Source organism: Asparagus officinalis, chromosome 7, assembly GCF_001876935.1.
Source record: "Asparagus officinalis chromosome 7, Aspof.V1, whole genome shotgun sequence".
In the NCBI taxonomy this organism is placed as follows: Eukaryota; Viridiplantae; Streptophyta; class Magnoliopsida; order Asparagales; family Asparagaceae; genus Asparagus; species Asparagus officinalis.
The window spans coordinates 26,975,434-26,997,889 of NC_033800.1; the positions used below are offsets into that span (position 1 = coordinate 26,975,434).

Consider the following 22,456-nt stretch of genomic DNA (forward strand, 5'->3'; position numbering starts at 1 on the left):
TCTGGCTTTCCCTTTTATAGGGAAACCCTAGCGCTGAGTTGTCGAAAGGCTGTCGACAGCCTATGAGAAGCTCGTCTGCACTCGAGGAGCTTGCCTGAAAGTTCTCGAGCTCACCTGCGCTCAACTTCGGGCTCGCCAGCAGATCCATGAGCTCGCTCTCGCCTGCTTTGCGTCGAGCTCGCCTGACATCGTTCCTCGCCCGAAGCATGCCTACAGATCTCGTCGAGACCTCGCCTGAAGCCACGAACTCGCTTGCGTGGGGTTCTCGAGCTCGCCTGACTCGCCCACGAGCTCGCCTGAAGGTCGCCATCGTCTCAAGCTCGCCTGCAGCTTTGGTCTACACTCAAACTAACAATCTCCCACTTGGAGATCAAACCGCCGTCACCAAGCTATCCAAATAAACACCTCCTTCTGTGTGGCTCCGCCTTCATCACCTATGCATGAAGACCAACTAAAGTTGCGCACAACTCTAGTTTCTGAAAGGTCACTGCTTTTGTCAATATATCCGCTGGATTCTTACTTCATTGGATATTCTGTTGAAATCCTTTGACAACTTGTCGGGCTCTGTATCTTCTGGAACTATCCTATTCCTTTTTCACTCGATACACCCACTTGTTGTGATGTGTCTTCTTTCCCATGGGCAACTCAGCTAGTTCTCATGTCTGGTTAGAGATCAAAGATTTCATCTCTTCTTTCATGGCAAGCTCTCACTTGCTCGCATCTCCACTCTGACAAGCTTCATCATAGCTTTTAGGCTCCCCTCCATCTGTCAGCAACATATAATTCATGTATATGTTGTTAGGCACAGGAGGACGAGAAGTTTTTCTCAATATCGGAGATGATGTGTCGGGCTCCTGCATACCGTTCTGTCCAACAGGCTCTTCTGGCTGAGGACCTTCTGCATTGGGTTCTTCCGAGAGGTTACTCGGGATATCATCTGCATCTACAAATATTGACTCGCTCTCTGAGTCATCTGTCTTGTGCATGTCCTTGTACATCACCTTTTCGTTGAATATCACATCTCTACTCCAGATCACCTTCTTGTTTTCGTTGTCCCAAATACAGTAGCCGAACTCATCTTCACCATACCCGATGAATGTACATTTCTTAGACTTAGGATTAAGCTTATTCCTACCTTGATCACTAATATGCACATACGCTACACAACCGAAAACTTTGAGATGTGAGAGGCTTACCTCCTTTCCGCACCATATCTCCTCTGGTATTCTGTGCTCCAATGGAATCGATGGACCTCGATTGATCAAGTAAGCTGGTGTGTTGACTGCTTCTGTCTAGAACTATTTCGATAGACCTGACTACATCCGGATGCTTCTGGCTCTCTCTGTCAATATTCTATTCATCCGCTCAGCCACACCATTGTGCTGAGGCGTGCTGGACACAATTCTCTCCATTCTGATCCCGTGCTCATAGCAGAACTTCTTGAATCTGGTATCTTCATACTCACCACCATTGTCTGTTTAGAGTTTCTTTATTCTCAGACTGGTCTCATTCTCGAGCATGGCTTTCCATCTCCTGAAAGCCTCAAATACTTCTAACTTATACTTCAGAAAGTAGACTCATATTTTCCGAGAGTGATCATCGATAAAAGTCACGAAGTAGTATTTCCCACTAATGGACGAGGTGGTGGTTGGTCCCTAAACATCCGAGTGAACGAGCTCTAGCTTCTCTTTCCTAGGGGTTCCGCTACTTATCTGAAACCTGACCCTCTTCTGCTTTCCAAGTATGCATTCTTTACACATATCAATCTCTACTGATTGTAAACCTGGGAGTTTTCTATTTTTGTGCATAATCTTCATCCCATTTTCACTCATATGACTGAGTCTCTGGTGCCATAACTTTAAAGTCTCATTGGCAGCTGCAACTGAGATTAAACAACGTGCACCCGTTGTCATATACATGGTATCATTCTTCTTGTTTCGGGCAATCGTCATTGCACCCTTCGAAATCCTCCAATCATCATCATGGAAAGTCATAGTGTAACCTTCACTAGCCAGCTGACTTACTGAGATTAAGTTCTTTTTCAGGTAGGGAATATGTCTGACATCCTTCAGCTCTCATACTGACCCGTTCAACTTAATCTTCACTACACCTTTGTCAATAATGACAATGGTTGATCATCACCAATGTATACATTTCTAAGGTTTTCGGGATATGCTCTAGAGTCCAACACCCAAGACTCCTCCTTGCTCTCCAAAGAGCATATCAATGCATCATCTCCTCCTGAGGTGGAAGCAACATTTACATCTGCCTTCGCCTCCCTCCTTCTGTGCACTCTTGCACTGATTCTTGTAGTGCCCAGTTTTCCCGTACTTCCAACACTCGATAGCCTTCGAACTGCTGAGATTCCTGAATTTGGACCTCCTGTCCTTTGATCCATTTCCTCTAGTTGAATTTCTATCTCTTGATTCTGTATGCAATATTGAAGAGGTTGTAGCTTTACCCGACTCTCTTCGTCAGATCTCCTCACTGAGAACCAGATCACGAACGTCATCGAACTTTAACTTGTTACTTCCCGACGAGCTACTCACAGCTATGACTGTAGCATTCCAGCTTTCTGGTAGGGAAGACAAAATGATCAATGCTCGTACTTCTTCATCAAACTCAATATCAACTGAACTCAATTGGGTCATGACTGTATTGAGTTCATTGAGATGATGTGCTAATGATGCACCTTCTGTCATTCACAGATTGAATAATCGCCTCATCAAATAAACTTTGCTTGAGGCTGATGAGACATGTCTGTGACCAACACTTGAGAGGGTGTAGAGTGAGATTGCTAGAGTGGTGATTGTAAAGTTTTCGGTTAGCTAGAAAACCGAGTGTGAGGTGTAAACGTTGTTCGGATAAGCGTAGACAACCCGATTGTGTTAGTGGATTTCTCCCCGGGAGTGGGGAGCAGAGACGTAGGACGAAATGTCCGAACTTCGTGATCATTTCGTGTATTTGAGTTTGCTTTGACGCACTTTCTCTTATATTTATATTTCTTGTCACCATTATCCATTGCTCATTATTTATATCATCCACTATCTAGTTTAGATTGTTTACCTTTGTGTTCATTGTATATCCTCGCATATATCTTACAGTATATATCATTGCTAGGATATTGCTCTTTGTTCATATTGCTTATTTTTGCTTGTAACATATTGTATATCTATCTTGCAAGAATAATTCTTTAGTAAGTTTTAATTGGTATAAAATCGGATTAGATTAGCATAAGACCTAATCACCCCTCCTCTAGGGTCTAACAATTACAATTTCTTCAAATAACACACAATAGATGTTTATCGTCTATTGTTTGCGTGGGAACTTCGCCTGTACCGGAGACGTTGATATCCGTGGACCGTCGCGGATCAGATTTGATTGATAGATTGATAATCAAAGCTCCTACTTCACGAAGGAAGTATTCGTAGCAGCGGTAATCTCGACCAAGCGAGATTACAGTTCTTCTCGAGATTAAGACCAAGCTTAAATCCGGAGGAATGAGGGGGAAATAGGTCTCAGATCTCTCGAACTCTTTTTTTTTTGAGAAACTTCGCTAAGATCTGCTAACCCTCTGAAATTTGTGCTTCACTCTCTAATTTGGCAGCACCTCGCCCTCTTGATCTCCGCCCTCTGAAATGAGCCCCTAGGCCTGTATTTATAGGCTTCGGTTGGAGGGTTTTCAGATAAGAACGATGGATTTGGTCTTATCCCTAGTTGACAACTGTATAACCACGTATATAAATAACATCTAGACAGTTAGGAACATCTGGAACAGAAGAAATCCCGTGAAAACTCGTCGAAAACTGTCAAAACGCATTTTCGGATTGAATCTAGCTGAACCGGGTGCAAAACGAACCGAACCAGTTCGGTTCAGACGTGAACCACCATTTGGTGGCTCGGCCTTGGTGACTCAGCCTGGTCCGAGCCACCAATTGGTGGCTCGGCCCTGGGCGAGCCAGTTTGTACCGCCTCGGTTATTTTAGCTCTAACTCTCTCGTCCGGTATCGGAATGAGGTGATTCAAGATGAGTTGGAAAGATGATGAAAAGACCTACAATTTTTATCTTTTGAGCTTCTTCAAAACCAAATTGAATCATGGCTGAAATCTCAGTTCTTTATGCGAGCCACCAAATGGTGGCTCGGCACTGTGCGGCCAGTTTGTACTTTATCGGGTATTTTGGCTCTAACTCTCTCGTCTGATCTCGGAATAAGGTGATTCAAGATGCGTTGGAAAGATAGCGAAGAGATCTACAACTTTCAATAGGAGGGCCACACATGGTATAGGCAAGCCACACATGGTGTTTCCCCCCTTTTTGGGCAAAACACAACTCATGGCTGAGTTGTTTTGCCGTTTCACGTGTCACATTAACTCGTACGGTTCACCAATTCACTTCATACATTTCGTTAACTTGGAGGTGACCGGTGAGCGTATTAGCCACTTGAAGGCGACCAGTGAGCGCGCGGGCCACTCGGAGGTGGCCGGTGAACGCGCGGACCACTTGGAGGTGGCTGATGAGCGCGCGGGTCACTTAGAGGTGGCCAGTGAGCACATGGGCCACTTAGTTTGCTATTCCGGTGGCCGATAAGCACGCGGGTCACTTAGCGATGGCCATTCCGGTAGTTTGTTGCTACGTCGTCAACGGTTCGTTGATTCGCTTCATGCGTTTATCGGTGTCAGATAATCTTCCTTGACTCGGATGATGACGTTCATCATCTTCTCTCCGTCTCGAACTGTGTTTGGGGACCTATAGGTAATTTTTGACACCTACAGATACCACATCCAAAGTGTTTCAGTCTCGCTTCTTTTATAGAAGAGCCTGAAATGCTTTGGATATGATAGGCCCAACCTTCAGTCGGTATAAAAAGACCTGTAATTAGCTTCAGTTCTTGACTTCTTTAGTCTTCAATCTACTCAGTATTTTGTCGATTAGATGAAGTTCTTCCGGTGTTGTGTTTATCGTCTGACCGTTGTTGAAGTCTTGCACTGAAATTGATGTGTAAGTTTCTAAAATTAGCTCGTCCCATTGAGTTGACTTTGAACTGATCATCTTCGTCGGGAATTCATATCTGAATGTGATTGAACTCCCTGGAATCATCCTTTAACCCGGAATTTTTTTCTTAGCCTTATTTTGGCAAAATTGTCGATGCGTAGATCGGAATTGACCTTTACTGTAACGCCTTGTCCAGCGTTGACCTTTGTTATAACGCGTTGACCGACGTTAACACAATTTATACTCGTACGTTTGCTGGAGTCTACACAGTTTAAGCTCTTAAGGCATTAGAGCGTGACAATCCCACATACTGAGGCTACAGGACCAACTGTTAAAACTGATTCATTTACATGTATGGATCTTATCCTGAGGTTGTTGGATGCTCAAGTTATGAGACCAACTAATAAAGCTGGTATGTCGATGACTCTTGTATTTATAGGATTTTTGGCAAACCCTCAGCCATCAACGGATTTGATAAGCCTTTACCGACTATCATTTAAGTCGGGGTAGCATACAGATTGTTTAAGTCCATTCTACATGTAATGTTATGCTAAAAGAGTTAACTCTCTTAGTGCCACGATATTAAATACGTAGACTTCATCTTTCTTACGGGAATAGACTACCCGATGACGCGTGTTAGACGTAGACTTAGGATTTTTGGCTAATCCTCAGCCATCAACGGATTTGACATGTCTTTACCGACTACCGTTTGAGTCGGACTAGCATGTGAATTGTTTAAACCCATTTTCACATGTAACATTGTGCTAAGAGAGTTAACTCTCTTAGTACTACGATATTGAATACGTAGACTTCGTCTTTCTTACGGGAATAGACTATCTGACAACGCGTGTTAGGCGTTGACTTTTCCCTTTTTAGAATTCAGGATAAAAGTCCCCAGACTCGGATTCTAATATCTTTTTTACTCGGTGAAAGACTAAACCGACAACGCATGTTAGGCGTTGGCTTATCATTTCTTAGGATTCAGAATAAAATTTCTCGTGCGTGTAAGACATGGATTATAGTGTTATTAATAACAATCTGCCACAATATCGAATATGTAGGCTTTTATCCTTTTTACGATAAAAGACTAACTGGCAACGCGTGTTAGGCGCTGACTTATCCCTACTTAGGCTTCGAGATAAAATTTCTCAGATTTGGATTCTGGTGTCTTCTTCAATCGGTGAAAGACTAAACTGGCAACGCGTGTTAGGCGTTGACTTATCCCTACTTAAGCTTCAGGATAAAATTCCCCGTGCGTGTGAAGCACAGATTTTAGCATTATGAATAACAACCTACCACAATATCGAATATGTGAGCTTTTGTCTTTTTTTTACGGAAAAAAACTAATCGACAACGCGTGTTAGGCGCCGACTTATCCCTAATTAGAATTCGGGATAAAATTCTCCATGCTTGTGAAGCACAGATTTTAGGAGTTATAATGTTAAAATATTATCTTCTCTTGGGGTAAAGACGAACCCGATATGGGAGAAGAAGAATTTTATATTCTATCTCCCAAAGCTGAAGAGGAAGAATTTTATATTCTATCTCTAGTTGTAAAGCAAACTCAAAGTGGGATCTTCACTTCAAGAATCCGGGAAGGTGAAACTGAGAGTGTGATCTCTCCTCCGAGAATCAAAAAGATTCGGATAATCCTAATTATCGGAAGGTTTGATTACCGAACTAAATGTGGGTTTCTCATTTATCGAGAGTGAATTATGGTTTTGACCCTAACTATAGGAAGGTTTGACCAAGTGGGATTTTGAGGCGACCTTAATTGTAGGAGGGTTTGATTACTCAATTTGAAAGTGTACCTTTCGTTCATGGAAGGAATCAAGAGTAGATTTTGGTTGTGGTCCTAACTGTAGGAATGTTTGACCAAATAAGGGTTTGAGACGATCCTAACTGTTTAAAGGTTTGATCGTTCAATTTGAAAGTGGACCCGTTCATGGAAGGAATCGACATGGGACTTTGGCTTTAGCCCTAACTGCAGGAAGGTTTGACCGAGTAGGAGGTTTGAGATAATCTTAACTTTTATAGGTTTGATCGCTCAATTTGAAAGTGAACCTCTCATTCATGGAAGGAATCGAGAGGGGATTTTGGTTGTGATCCTAACTGTAGAAAGGTTTGACCGAATAGGAGGTTTGAGACGACCCTAACTGTAGGAAGGTTTGACCGAATAGGAGGTTTGAGACGACCCTAACTGTAGGAAGGTTTGATCGCTCGATTTGAAAGTGAACCTCTCGTTCATGGAAGGAATCGAGAGAGGATTTTGGTTGTGCTCCTAACTGTAGGAAGGTTTGACCGAGTGAACAATGAGAGTGGGAGTACAAATTACAACGGGAGTGTTGATTCGTACAAATCACTCAAAGGGGTTCCTGGTGTTAAGTGACAAATACTTAACACGGAGGGGTTTAACAATTGTAATAGACCGTTCGAATTAAAATTTCCTATGCTATGTCAAGACTTTAATAGCGAGAGTTTAGTGTTTATCACTTTGTTTGTAATGATCGGGTTATCCCTAAGAATACACCATATAGCATTCTTCAGGGAACTTCCCGTTATATGAATCATCCACCCCCAGCTTCCTTTGTGAAACCGGGTCTAACATTGTACTTAGTTGGATGATCGGGTTATCCTTAAGAATACCAGGCAAGACATTCTCTAGAAACTTCCCGTAAAAGAAAGGAAACAATTTAGACTTATATACCTATTGGAGTATTAGGGAGTAGTTTAACCTCATATACCGGTTGGAGGATTGAGAAGCAGTTTATACTCGTATACTCTTCGAAGTGATGGGAGAAGCAATTTATACTCGTATACTCTTCGGAGTCTGTAGGGAGCAGTTTAACCTCATGCACCTATTGGAAGAATGAGAGAAGCAGTTTATACTCATATATTCTTCGGAGTGTACAAGGAGTAGTTTAACCTCATGCACCTGTTAGAGGAATGGGAGAAGTAATTTATACTCGTATACTTTTCGGAGTCTGCAGGGAGCAATTTAACCTCATGCACCTGTTGGAGGAATGTGAGAAGCAGTTTATACTCGTATATTCTTCGGAGTGTGCATGGAGCAGTTTAACCTCATGCACCTGTTAGAGGAATGGGAGAAGCAGTTTATACTCGTATACTCTTCGGAGTATTCATTCGGCTTAATTTAACGTTATAACATCAGTTTCAACCAAGGTTTGGATGCTATTTTTGAGAGCAAAGCAAGCCTTGGTAGGATGAAGGATCCTCCTGTGGTACGCACAGTACTTTGGATTGTAGTATTGTCAGCTTCCTCCTGATTTGCGATAGGTGGTAGCTTGATCTTGTTGTTCTCGAGGAGGGATTCAAAAATAGCTGGAACGTCTTCGTCCTTGAAGGAGTACTCTTTTTGGAGTCTCAGATTCGAAGTATTTTGTTGTCTCCGGGATTGCTGTTGTGACGTCTGATTAGCATCGATAGCAGCTGCAAAGGCCTTCCCTTTACCACGGGAGATGAAGTTTGAATTTGGAAGGTTAGCCGTCGGTTGGCTTCTCTCAGCTTTCTTCCTTCTGAGGAAGTGTTCGGCCTGCTCTCCGCATACTTTCAACTCTTTCCAGGTGTTTGACGCTGCTACTCCGATAACTTCCAACACGTCCAAAGAGAGATTATTGTGACAGGTTTGGAGGATGAAGTCCTCTGTGATTGGATCTCGGCAGTTCATCGTCTTATTCCGAAAGCACTTGACGAAGTCGTCGACTGTCTTGTCGTCTTCCTGTTTCTCATCGAACAGTATCCTGATTGACACCTCGGCGTCATCATCAAAGAAGTGAGCGAGGAACAGGTTCTCTAGGTCATCCCAACTGTTGATGCTTCCAGGCTTGAGATGACGGTACCAATCGAAGGCGGGCCCGCGAAGGGTGCCAACGAATGACCGGACCATTAATGCTTCATTGTCGGAGATTATGCCCAAGTAGGACTTGAAGTAGATCAGGTGTTGAGTGGGCGAACCCTTCCCATCAAACGACGTGAAGTTAATCAGGTTAAACTTCGCCAGATACGGGATCGACTCCCACTCTCTTGGGTAAGGACACGTAATACCGGTCTTCTTCACCTCTCGACCAGACATCAGAGCGTTGATTTTGCTCTCGAGATCTTTCATCTTCTCGTCCTCATATGTATCATGCTTTGGACGATTCCTAAGAGGAACAACACAGCCACCCCCGACATCGTCATCTTCAGTGCGGCCACCCCCGTGTCGTTGTCTTTAGTGGGGCCACCCCAAGCGTTCTGGTCAACGGGAGGGTTATCAGCATTGAGATGTTCATCCACATCTGAATCGTTACCTGCTTGGTTAGCAATGTTGCGACGGTTGGATTCACCAAGTTGATTTGACAGAGCCCGAATCTGTTGGTCATGCTCTTCCTTTATCCGTTGCATAGCCATTTTCATTTCAATCTTAAATGCCTCTTTCTGCTTGGCTAGAGCATCCCCGAGAATTTTAGCAATTTGCTCGGTATTGATCATGAATACCTCGCGGGATTGTCCTGGGCTGGATACTGTATTGTCAGAAGCGACTGTAGAGTTAGCATCTGACACCTCGTCATCCGAGGATAGGCCTCTATTCATTCTCTGATAATCCCTTTGCCTAATGGTTCCCAATCGCAACCGGGTTAGACGATGCGATATGAGGAGGTCAGAACTAGAAGGTCGAGTTGACTTTCCCTTATCAGCCATGTTAATCGTGACTGCGGATTGTTTAGGTCCGATAGCTTCTAGCTGAAGTCGAGATATTAGTTGGGCTATTCCCGAATTGACTCCTCTTCCTGAAGAAAAGTCGGGGCTAGAACCACTTGAAACAATCAGAGATTTTTTCTTTTTGACTATGTTGATGGTGACTTCTGAGAATTTGTCATCTCGAACGACCGATCTTCTTTTGTGAGAACATTTTGATTTGAGTTTCGACGCTTCAGAGGAAAGCCTTTGGAATACCGAGACTCTCTGTGGAGTGGTCTTGGGATAGCTACACGCTGATAATACTGCCTTGATAATTTTGGTACACGAACAATGATAGTCCGCTTCCCAGATACTTTTCTTTTGAGATTTATTCGTACCCCCAGCCCGATAGTATAACTCATCGGTATGATCACCGGAGCAACCTATTGTGTGCCGGCACAACTTCCTAGGTATAATGTTATCATCGTCAGACGAATACGTTTCCTTCTGGGGATAATAATGCTTTGTTAGCGTCTTCAAGAGTCACACATTTGGAGTCATGCTTTCGTGAGCGCGGGACCTCAACGGGCTCTTGGACATCGACACGCAGTCTGAGGCGGTCGGTTATGGGAGTTTCCTCTTTACAAGAGGGCTCAGACTTGTTGTAAGGGCGAGTGCGACCCCCAGCTCGATGAGTTGCTCGGGGTTCAGTCACCGGACCTAAGCGCTCTTTGATCACAACTTTGCCTCGATCCTCGTGCAAGGGACCCAGGCAATCCGCCATCCTCATCTTGAATCGGGATAAGTCCACGTTATTGTGGGGCTCTATCGGAGGTGTGTGATTCGTCGGGATAGGAACATGGGCTGTCGAAGCTTAAACATGACTGCGGGAGGTGAACCGGGTGCGAACCGAACCGAACCGGTTCTGTTCAGGCGCGAACCACCATTTGGTGTCTTGGTTCTGGCCGAGCCACCAGATGGTGGTTCGCGCATTCCGATAGTTCCGGGCGCTGTTTGACTTTTTGTCGACGCCGTTTCGGACTTTGGTTTCCAGACTTGGCGTGATTTTGGTGGCTTCTTGATCACCTCTTCTTGTTTCAACTTCTGCGCTTCTTGCACGAGAATCCGTGCATGCGCAATCAAGGCACGTCGCTTCTGAATGCACTCCTCGAGGGTTGAGTAGGTCCGTTAGACTTGGATCTATTCATTCGCTGTTGGTTTGGAGGAGAGGACATCTGTTTGCTGCTGGGGTACTCGGTGCATTCTGAGTTTCAGATCCGCCTCATAGCAGATCCCGTCAACAGGCTCTAAAGCCTTGGCGAATTGACGCACGAGACGTTGGCGCTTCCTTTGGCGAGCTCTTTTCGATAAAGTTGGCGCAGCTACAACGACTATCTCCTTGATTGAGGAGGAGTCCAGATCTGCAGATCCGATCTCGTTGGAGGCCGGAGGGGCATTGCAATACGTGATTGCAACAGCGACGGGGGCCTTGATCTTCCTGTGCTTGCGAGGGGCGGTGGACCTGGCAGAGGACGACGACAGATACTCCTCGAATTTCAGTTGGTCGAATTCGTACTCGACTTCTTCGTCAACCAGGATCTGGATCCGTGGTTGCAACACGACAGCTTCAGCAGCGAAGCTGTTGGCTCCCACTGTGGTCACCAGCGTGTTTGGGTCAGAAATTATTGTTTTTATTATCATCGAATCTATTACAACTTCAATCGTTACAATAAACTCAAAACAAGTAAAAGTTGATCTTTTTATAAGATCTCATTAAACAATGAAGATGAAATATTACAATTTCTTCAAACAACACACAATAGATGTTTATCGCCTATTATTTGCGTGAGAACTTTGCCTGTGCCGGGGACATTGATATCTGTGGACCGTCGCGGATCAGATCCGGTTGACAGATTGATAATCAAAGCTCCTACTTCACGAAGAAAGTATTCACAGCAACGGTAATCTCGATCAAGCGAGATTACGACTCTTTTCGAGATTAAGACCAAGCTTAAATCCGGAGGAATGGGAGGAAATAGGTCTCAGATCTCTCAAACTCTTTTTTTTGAGGAACTTTGCCAAGATCTGCTAACCCTTTGAAATTCATGCTTCACTCTTCAATTTGGCAGTACCTCGCCCTCTTAATCTCCGCCCTCTGAAATGAGCCCCATAGGCCTGTATTTATAGGCTTCGGTTGGGGGGTTTTCGGATAAGAATGATGGATTTGGCCTTATCCTCAGTTGACAATCGTATAACCATATTTAGAGATAACATCTAGGCAGTTAGGAACCTCTGGAATAGAAGAAATCCCGTGAAAACTCGTCGAAAACTATGAAAACGCATTTTCGGATCGAATCTGGCTGAACCGGGTGCAAAACGAACCGAACCGGTTCGGTTCAGGCGCGAACCACCATTTGGTGGCTCGGCCCTGGGCGAGCCAGTTTGTACCGCCTCGGGTATTTTAGCTCTAACTCTCTCGTCTGATATCGGAATGAGGTGATTCAAGGTGTTTCCGGAAGCGCTTGATGAAGTCATCAACCGTCTCTTCATCTTCCTGTTTCTCATCAAAGAGCGTTCAAATTGATACCTCGGAGTTATCATCAAAGAAATTATCAAGGAATGAGCTTTCCATATCGTCCCAGTTGTTAATACTTCCGGGCTTGAGACGGTGATACCAATCGAAGGCAGCCCCGCGGAGAGTGCCAACGAATGACCGAACCATCAAAGGATCGTTGTCAGAGATCACTCCTAAGTGGGACTTGAAATAAATCAAGTGTTAAGTGAGAGAATTCTTCCCGTCGAATGGCGTGAAGTTGATCATCTTGAACTTCGCCAGATACGAGATTGACTCCCACTCTCTTGGATATGGACATGGAATCCCGGTCCTCTTTACCTCCTGAACAGACATCAGTGTGTTGATTTTGCTCTCGAGGTCCTTCATTTTCTCATCTTCGCTCGTATCCTTCCTTGGTCGATTTTGAGAAGGAACATCGCGGCCACCCCCGGCATTATCATCATCGGTAGGACCACCCCCAGTGTCGTTATCTTTTGTGGGGCCACCCCCTGTGTTTTGATCAATGGGAGGGTTATCAGCATTGAGGCGTTCATCCACATCCGAATCACTATTTGCTCGGTTAGCATCGTTGCGATGATTGGATTCACCGAGTTGATTGGACAAAGCCCGGAGCTGTTGGTCATGCTCTTCCTTCATCCGCTACATAACCATTTCTATTTCTATTTTGAATGCTTCTTTCTGCTTGGATAGAGCGTCCTCGAGAATCTTAGCTATTTCCTCGATGTTGATCATAAACGCCTCACAAGATCGTCCGGGACTAGATACGGTAGCGTCCGAAACGACTGCAGAGTTGGTATCTGATGTTTTGTCGTTTGAGGATAATCCTCTATTCATCTTCTGATAGTCCTTACGTCTAGTAGTCCCTGCACTTAGCCGAGTTAGACGATACGATATGAAGGAGTCTGAACTAGAAGATCGAGTCGACTTTCCCTTATCAGCCATGTTAATCGTGACTGCGGAGTGTTTAGGTCCAACAACTTCTAGCTGAAGTCGAGACATTAGTTGGGCTATTCCCGAATTGACTCTTCTTCCTAGAGAAAAGTCGGGGCCAGAACCACTTAAAACGATTGGAGATCTCCCCTTATTGACTACGTTGATGGTAACCTCCGGGAGTTCATCATCTCGAATGACAGATCTTCTTTTGTGGAAACCCCTTGATTTGGGCTTCGACACTTCACCGTAGATCCTTTCGAATACCGAGACCCTCTGTAGAGCGGTCTTGGGGCAGCTATATGCTGATAATACTACCCTGATAAATTTGGTACACGGACAGTAAGAGTCTGCTTCCCGGGTACTTCTCCTTTGATATTGGTTCGTACCCCCAACGCGATAGTACAACTCATCGGTATGATTACTGGAGCAAGCTATCATGTGTTGGCACGACTTCCTAAGTATAACGTTATCGTCCTCAGACGAGAACATTTCCTTTTGAGGTTTTAACCTGTTGTTAACGTTCTCAAGAGTCGCACGTTTGGAGCCCCGTCTTCGTGAGCGTGGGACCTTAACAGGCTTTTGGACTTCAATTCGTTGTCCGAGGTATTCAGTTATAGGAGTTTCTCATTACAGGAAGGCTTCAAATTGTTGCGAATGTGTGCGACCCTTAGCCTGATGTGTTGCTCGGGGTTCAGTTACCGGACCTAAGCGCTCTTTAACGGGAGCTTTGCCTCGATTCTCGTGCAAGGGACCAAGGTGATCCTCTATTGCCTTCTTTCCTCGGGGCAAGTCAGTGTTGCTGTGGGACTTCGCCGAAGGTATGGGATCAGTTGGAATAGGAATGGAATTCACCGGAGTCGGAAAAACAGGCGCGTGACACATCCTGGCTCGGCATAGGTGTGGGTCCTGTTGGGGTGCCTCGTACTTTTTCGGAGTTTTGGTCGTTGTTTTGAGCTTAGGCCTCCAGACTTGGCGTGATTTTACTTGTTCCTTGGCTACCTCTTGTTTCTCTAACTCTCGGATCTTCCGCACAAGAATCCGCGCATGCGCAAGGAGTGCGCGACGCTTTTGGATGCGCTCCTCAAGGGTTGAACGGGTCCTTTTGACTTGGATCCATTCATTTGTTGATGGTTTGGAGGAGGGGGCGTTTACTTGCTGCTACAACACTTAGCACCTTCTGAGTTTCAGATCTGCATCATAGCAGATCCCGTCAAAAGGCTCCAAAGCCTTGGCGAATTGGCGCGTGAGGCGTTGACGCTGCATTTGGCGTGCCCTCTTTGACAAAATAGACGCGCCTTCAGTACTCAACTCCTTGATTGAGGAGAAGTTCAGATATGTAACTCCGGCTTCATTGGAGGCCAGAGGGGCGTTGCGAGGTGCAGCTATTGCAGCAACGGGGACGTTGATCTTTTTGCGCTTACGAGGAGAGGAGGATCTGAAGGAGGATAACAAATACTCCTCAAACTTCTGTTGGTCGAACTCGACCTCTTCGTCAATCGGGATCCGGATCCAAGGTTGCAACATGACAGCCTCTGCATAGAGGCTGTTGGCTCCCACTGTGATCGCCAGCGTGTTTAGGTCAAAAGTTGCTTTTTCATTGTCATTGAACATGTTAAAATTGTTTATCGATTACACGTTCAATAAATAGAAAAGTTGATCTTTTATAAGATCTTCTTACACAATGAAAAATAAAATCTTACAACTTTATCAAACAACACACAAATCATATTTATTAGTCTCTGTTTGCGTGGGGGAATTCATAGGTAATTTTTAACGCCTACAGGTGGGTGCTAATCGCTCAAGCTCCTTATGAAAATGGAGGAAAGTTTTTGTTGTTTCTGCTTCACGCGGAGCAAAATCATGTGAGGCTACTGAGGCAATGCCTCGTGCAGCAAGAAACTCGTCTTTGACTAACTCTGATGATGTTATACGTCCCAACACGCTTCACGTAGGGATGACATTTACGCATCCTTATAGCTCCGCATAAACTTGGTCGGGTTGATGGAGCTAAGCTGAAGGAATCAAAGGCTACAGCCTTGCGTAAACAACAAGCCAAATGTGAGACTACAGCCCCTTGTAAGTAGGGGAGAGCCTTTCACAAGGCCAAGTCTAAATGGGATAGCGTTAATCTTCACCCGAGCCTAGTCCTATCATGGATTTGAAGGACCTACTGCACGCAAAGGGCCACCCACGTTCAAAAGACGAATCCTGCATTTCCCCATTGCTCTAATTAGAGCAAAAAGGCACTTGTCATGCCATAATATTGGGACATCCGCTGCTGTTCCTCCTTCCGCCACTACGCAAGAGGTAGTTAACTGTTCAAATTGTGTTGTTCACACAACACCCAATCTGAAAGGACTTTGGTTTTCAGCAGATTATCGGGGTGTGCGAATTTGAATCTCCTAAGGTGGCGAACCCCAAAACAAGAAAACTAGTTTGGATGCTGAACTTATCATTTGCTAAGGTCAACATAACGGAACGAGGAGATATTTCTACCAATTGCAAGGGTATAACTCAAAGAGGTCTGGTGTCACTGCTTAGAGTGCCCATGGACATGGTAGACCAAACAACCGCGGGGGTCGAACTCAATGACATAGAGTGATAAATCCTTAAGGTAGAGGAGGTCACCCAAAAATTGCGTTGTGCGCTTTCAAACTTGAAAAGCAAATCAATTGGGAAGATTAGGGCCGAGTTCATAATGCTTCCCGTGACAAAATCACTGGTGCGATGGCTATACACAAATAGGACAATAAAAGATCTTGAGAGGTACATTTGGGTAAAGGCACCCAGCCTCCACAAGCTTTTGCCCAAGGTTTGCCTCTAGCAAGTTAATGTCACACTAGAAACCCAAAGGTTAGAGGCAACACACCATTCCTAACAAACGATAGTCACATAAGAATATTTCTATAAAGAGCGTTCGTGACGCTGGAGCAAAGTAACCTACTCATTGCTCAATAGTGTGATTAGGGTAGTCAGGAACTGGCAGGCAACTGAGGAGCTTCCGAAACTTACTATTCTTGCTGGCTTTCATGCTTTGTGGCCGTAGCAATGTGATGTTCCTTAGGTCCCTCAGGAATGTATATCAATCAAGGTTTTACATCTCGCAATACTTCTAGCCCTGGGGCACAAGCAAAGTTAACTCTCTACTATGATGTGCCACATCCAGAATGGCCTCAGGGCTTTTACTAACAACTTTTGTGACACTAGCTCTAATAGGAAGAAAAAAGGTAGGCTCAGTACTGACAGTCCTAACCTTAGGGTAGAGACATACCTTACGACGTTGTTTGCAAGCTCAGGAAGTTAGTCTTTGTCAAGAATTCCCTCGATGCCTCGGCAATTTAAAAACCTTGGATCTACCCACCTTTTCGTGGCTCTTGCGACTGCAGGGGAAAGAACTCTGATGTCCTCTTTGCCTAACAAGATAGGTGACCCATACCATTAAGTCGATGTTCTTCCTGCGTCTTCCCCTTAATTCTATGCATAGGTGATAATGGTACGCCAACTTCTGGATTGGTGATAAAGCCTTAGATCTAGCCACCTTTTCATGGCTCCTACTTGATGTCCTCTTTGCCTTCTAGATTGGTGATGGGATATGTGACCCGTATCATCAAGCCGATGTTCTTCCCGCACGTCTTCCCCTCGACTCTATGCATATGATAATGGCACACCAACTCCCGGAGGATATTATGCAAGAGAGATTGATGAATACGGAGTTGTTCTAACTCAGCTTCACTGGAAAAGTACTCCTCAAGGTTTTTAACCCATTGGAAGCCTAGATAGCTCACCTATTTCTTTAAGGGCTAAGCTTAATTCTCCAGCTAACTAAAGTAAAGAAGGTATCAGTCTCGAGGTTAAATAGCTCCAACATTACGAACAAGTTTATTCTACTAGGCTCCAGTTCGAGTTGTGCATCCCTAATAGCTTGGTACAAACTACTGTCCCTCAGCTGATATCCGAAGTGATCAAGGATATGTGTTGTCAGTCGATCCATTATTGTTGAGAATTGGAATTGACCCACCTAACATGCGCAAGTCCGTTGTCAAACAATGACCTTGGATCTCAAAGAAGCGCACGAAGAAAGTAAGAGAATGACATTAGGATTCTTCAATACTGGATCCACTTCGTAATATGCCAGGTAGAAGCCCAACAAGTGGAGTCACCACTAATTGATGCTGAATTGCTCTCATAAAGCAATGTTAATTACCAACTCATCTGTCTGGGTACAATAGCTAACTTGAAATATCATGGCCGATGACAGTCGATGGGTGGAAGATAGCATGCGCAATCATCTGTGGAACCAACCACCTGTGATCATCAGGGTACCCAGTAGAGCCATGTCCTATGGAAGAATCACCAAAAAGAAATACAAGCTTTGGAAGAACAATCTTGGAGGTCTCGAAAGAGGCGTCAGTCACTGTCGCTCATAACAAACATGCACTACCCTTTAATAGCAGCTTGAGACGCTTTGAAATGTCATGAGAATGGAGAGGGACATCTTCGGAGAAAGACAGTTATGCTTAAGTATCGATACCCTCCAAATGTGCTCATTGGAACGATTGGACCAGCATGGAAGCTAACTTCAAAAAGACAAAAGGAATAGAGAAAGATCAGCCCACATGAAGTATGCAGAGCTAGCTTTACGCAGATGCATAAATCTAATTTTGAAAAAGAAAAACCAGCTTAAGAGGGGGTTGTTAGCCTTATGTTAACAAAGTAATTCTAAGTAGAGCAGGGGAATAGTCGAAAGGTTTTGCCTTCATTGTTTTTGGTAAATTCGAAATGGTTTTCGCCTTCATTTTTTTGGTTGATTATATGGGAGAATTGGTTGCAAGGATCCGAGTGACCCTACTATAGATGCTAGAAGCATGTCTTGGATAATAAGATCTGAGCTAATCATCTTTGAGAGTCGGTATGAGCTTGATAGGAAAGAAGGGCAACATATGCTTCAAACATGTGCCTAAAGAGAGGGATGAGAAAGAGGCTTGTACACCAAACCCGCGTAATGAACGCATATTATTGGACCACAGCTAAGGCAACAAAATAAAATGAGAGCAATGATCTCGATGTGAAGTAAACAAAATATAAATAGGATATAAAATTATAAGAAGGGTATTCTTTGAAAATAACCGGACAATTGTAGTAGTCTAAGTAATTAGTGCCTTAAAATTGGATTAATGGAGAAAATTTTTTGAATTACAGATTAAGGAAACTAATTAGGGATTTCTTTGGAATTTCACCCCCAGCTCTTGTTTAACTGCAACGTTAGTGTTTTAATGGCTAAAAGTCATTTGATGCATTGGGGCGGCACCTCCTCAACAGAGGGATAAAACAGAGAAAAAAATCAAAGAAAACCCACAAAAAATGGAGAATACCCTCTCATCCTCAACAAAACTTTCTGGGATCAATAGAAAGCTTGTGAAGGGAGAAAAGAAGACCTATGCAATAAATCAATAACCAATCAATTGAGGTATAACCCACTTTCAAATTTCATAGTAAGTTTTAGTAATTTGAATCAAAATAGAATGAGTGAGGATGATAACTTGTTATGATTATGAAGTTAAAAACTAGGATTTGCAAAAAGAAACAAAATTTTTATGTGTTTAAGATGTATGTGATGGACTGGAAAAAAATTACTAACCCTAGATCCGGTGGGGGTCTTATCGCTCCTGGACGTCAACGATTCCTGTCGTCATGGGGGGAGAGAGAGAGAGAGAGAGAGAGAGAGAGACCTCAGATGGCCCAGTCGGAAAAAAAAGAGAGGAAAAGTCATGTCCACTAGAGGTGAGTTCATTTCTCATTAGTATTTTATAATATGAAATTGCATGAGTATTATATTTGATCGCCGTCCTGTGCCATGGAGAGATATATATATATATATATAGAGAGAGAGGCCTCAAACGGTCCAGCCGAAAAAAGAGAAAGAGGAAGCAGAATAAGAAGAAGAGGAAGGTGAAGAATTGGGTAGCAAAAGAATAAGATAAGGGGAGAAGGAAAATCTTCATTTAACCCTTGGCTTACAAAATAATTTTATAATACGCCCACCTAGCTCATTCAATACACATTATGGCTAGGAAAAATTCCCTTAAGTCCCTAAGCCATGTTAGAATTTCGAACAGACCTAAGTAAAATAAATTATGATTGAAAAATGACTGGAAAATCTCTGTTATGCCCCTGTTATTTACTCAGTTTGCAAACAAGTCCAATCTGAAGAATAAAGACAACTTTTAGACTTGATAAATCCCTATAACCCCCTACCTTATTATAAATTATTAGGAAGTCCAAAAGCTAGTATATGAGAGTTATAAAATTTTAATTAATTGCTAAAGTTAGCCAAAGCTTGAGCTTTAATAGCTATTGGACTTCCTAATAAATTTTGGGGAGATGGCGCGACTACTTCTGGTTCATCATTTTGAGGAGCCGATTCGATCAAGAAGTCGGCCAAAGCTTGAGCTTTAATAGCTGTTCGCGATTCAAATTGGACATCGTGCTCGCTAAGCTCAACCGCCCAGACAACATTTCTTCCTGATGTGGTAGGACTTCCCAAAGCTTTCTTTAAGGGTAGGCTCGTTCTGACAATAATGGGGTGTGCCTAAAAATAAGGACGAAGTCTTCTGGCCGTAAGGATGAGGGTAAAGGCAGCTTTCTCTATAAGAGAATAATTGAGTTCGCATGCTCGGAGGATTCGACTCATATAATAGATGGGCTTTTGTGTATTTTCTTCCTCCCGAACAAGGACAGAACTAACTGCTTCAGAGGAGACGACTATGTATAAAAACAAAGTCTCCCCTCTTATAGGTTGGCTCAGCAATGGTTTTGCACTCAAGTAAGCTTTGAGATTTTGAAATGCTGCTTTGCATTCAGTCGTCTAGACTATACCCTCCTTCGAGATTTTGCTTCCTCTTAATATTTTAAAGAAAGGAAGGCTTCTCTCAGCGGACTTAGACAAAAATCGACCTAGAGCTGCGACCCTCCCATTCAACCTCTAAATCTCTCTCAAAGTACGCGACACAGGGAGTCGCTCTATTGCAGCAATCTTTTCAGGGTTGACCTCAATACCCCTTTGGGTAATCATCATGAATCCAAGAAATTTCCCTGATTGTACTTCGAAGGCATATTTAGCTGGATTGAGCTTTATTCGATATCGCCTTAGGGTTGAAAAGGTCTCATCCAAATCTGAAATATGGGTAGACGCTTGTTTGGATTTCACCAATATGTCATCCATATAAGCTTCAAGATTACGATCGATCTGATGTTGGAAGACCTTGGCTATACAAGTCTTTGGTAGGTGGCAGCATTTTTCAGTCCGAAGGGCATTATTTTGTAGCAGTACGTACCCCATATCAATGATGAAAGAAGTCTTCTCTTGATCGTGCTTAGCCATAAAAATTTGATTGTATCCAAAGAAAGCATCCATGAAACTAAGCATTTCATATCTCGCGCTCTCGTCAACTAACTGGTCGATTGAAGGCATGGGATAACTATCTTTAGGATAAGCTTTGTTAAGGTCGGTGAAATCTACAAACATCCTCCACTTATTCAGTGCTTTTTTTACCAGGACCACATTGGCTAACCACTCTGGGTATTGGACCTCTCGGATAAAGTCAGCTTTCAGAAGCATCTTCACCTCGTCCGCTGCCGCCTTCTGGCACTCTGGGCCAAGATGCCTCTTCTTCTGTCGAACTGGTTTGACATGTTTGTCCACGACCAGTTTGTGACACATTATCTCGAGGGAAACCCTAGCATGTCGTCCGATCTCTAAGCAAATACATCAGTATTGGCTTTTAGAAATTCCACCATAGCCCCTCTCAAGGGCTTGACTAATCCGGACCCAATCTTGATTGCCTTCATTCCTTCTTGATCAATAGGGACTTCATGGAGCTCTTCTACTAGCTCCGTCCTCGGTCCTTCTACTATCTTCTCTAGTTAGAGACAAGTTTTTTTAATTGGTATAGTGCCTTGGAAACCCTTCCTCTTGATCAAGAGTAGATAGCAAGATTTACCTTCTCTTTGATTACTCCGGGCTATTCTGACTCCATTTGGGATCGGAAATTTGATAATCTGATGATAAGTTGAGGGGATGGCCTGCAAGAGGTGGAGAGCGGTCCAACCCAATATAACATTATGGGCCGACTTCAAATCCATTACCAGAAACTAGATTTGGACAGTGATTTGCCTAGGATATTCTCCCAGTACAAATGACAAAGTTATCATTCCTTCTGGTAAGAGGGCATATGGCCAGTGAAACCCACAAGAGGTCCCCTGCAAGGGAGGAGGCGGTATTTGTCAATTCCCATCTGATTGCAGGCGCTAGTATATGTAGACGGTAAAAAATACCTCTATGGGTCTACAGGGAATTTGTCTACGAGAAGAGTTCGCACGCCCAGTTCTCTGACACGAACCTAACACGGTAGACGTCGACTGGGCCTTCAATCCAGGTTCGCTAACGGTCGACTCGCCAGCCTGAGTCAGGAGCATCAGGATGGCGGAAAAATTTTCTCCTTCGCTCAACTCGCCTGCCCGATCGGAGTTCGATCCGCCAGCAAGCCCAAAACCGTCAGTACAAGCGGTATCCACTATCCCCACTGCCGCTGAGGTGCGGCCTTTCCCACCTCTCATCACCACAAAGGGAGAGAGAGCCAGTACCCAGGCCGTCAAAACGGCCGCCCACAGTGCGCACAGCGCGAAGGAGCTGGACAGGTTAGTCGAGTCAACCTGAGCATCATAAATGCGACTCACCTCGGCTGTCTGAGTCTGGAGCTGAGTCCGCGGCACCTCGGCAAGCTGGCTAGGACTCACCGAGTACTGATACACTACTCACCGCCTCTCGCTGACCGGAAGAAAAATGCGTCGTGGCCTCAAAGCACGCCGGAGGCGTCACGCACAGTACTGGTGATCGGACAACGCCTCATCGATCTGCGACTCAAAATGCGGTTCATTAATGCTGGTCAAATCCACTCGCGATAGTATCGTTTGTTCCTCAATACAGAATTGGGCTCCCATCGTAGTGACAGACATAAAGCCAATCCCTGGAATGACCGACTCATGGGCGTTTCGTCAGGAACAGCTAGACGCTCTTTGCCTGTTGAGAAGAAGATGTGGTCAATCCACAATCGAAGGAGAGTCAAGTTGTCGACTTCTTCCCACTTTAAAAGCTCTTCCGGCACACTGTGAGAGGAGTCGCAAAACTTAGCGGAAAAAGAAGTGAGGACCAACTCTGCTGACACAACTTTCTTTGGCATTGCGCAGCACTAGCTGGCTTAGTTTCGGTCCCGATC

At 44.2% G+C, this 22,456-nt stretch overlaps 1 long non-coding RNA gene across 3 annotated transcripts in view; it reads right to left on the reverse strand.

Moving 5' to 3' along the window:
* LOC109848452 overlaps positions 1 to 22,456 on the reverse strand; it is an 88,628-nt gene that overhangs the window by 3,284 nt on the left and 62,888 nt on the right. For all 3 annotated transcript variants that reach the window (XR_002248797.1, XR_002248795.1, XR_002248798.1), the window contains exon 7: positions 16,453 to 17,758. This is a non-coding gene — a long non-coding RNA (uncharacterized LOC109848452). The remainder of the gene's footprint in view (positions 1 to 16,452; positions 17,759 to 22,456) is intronic.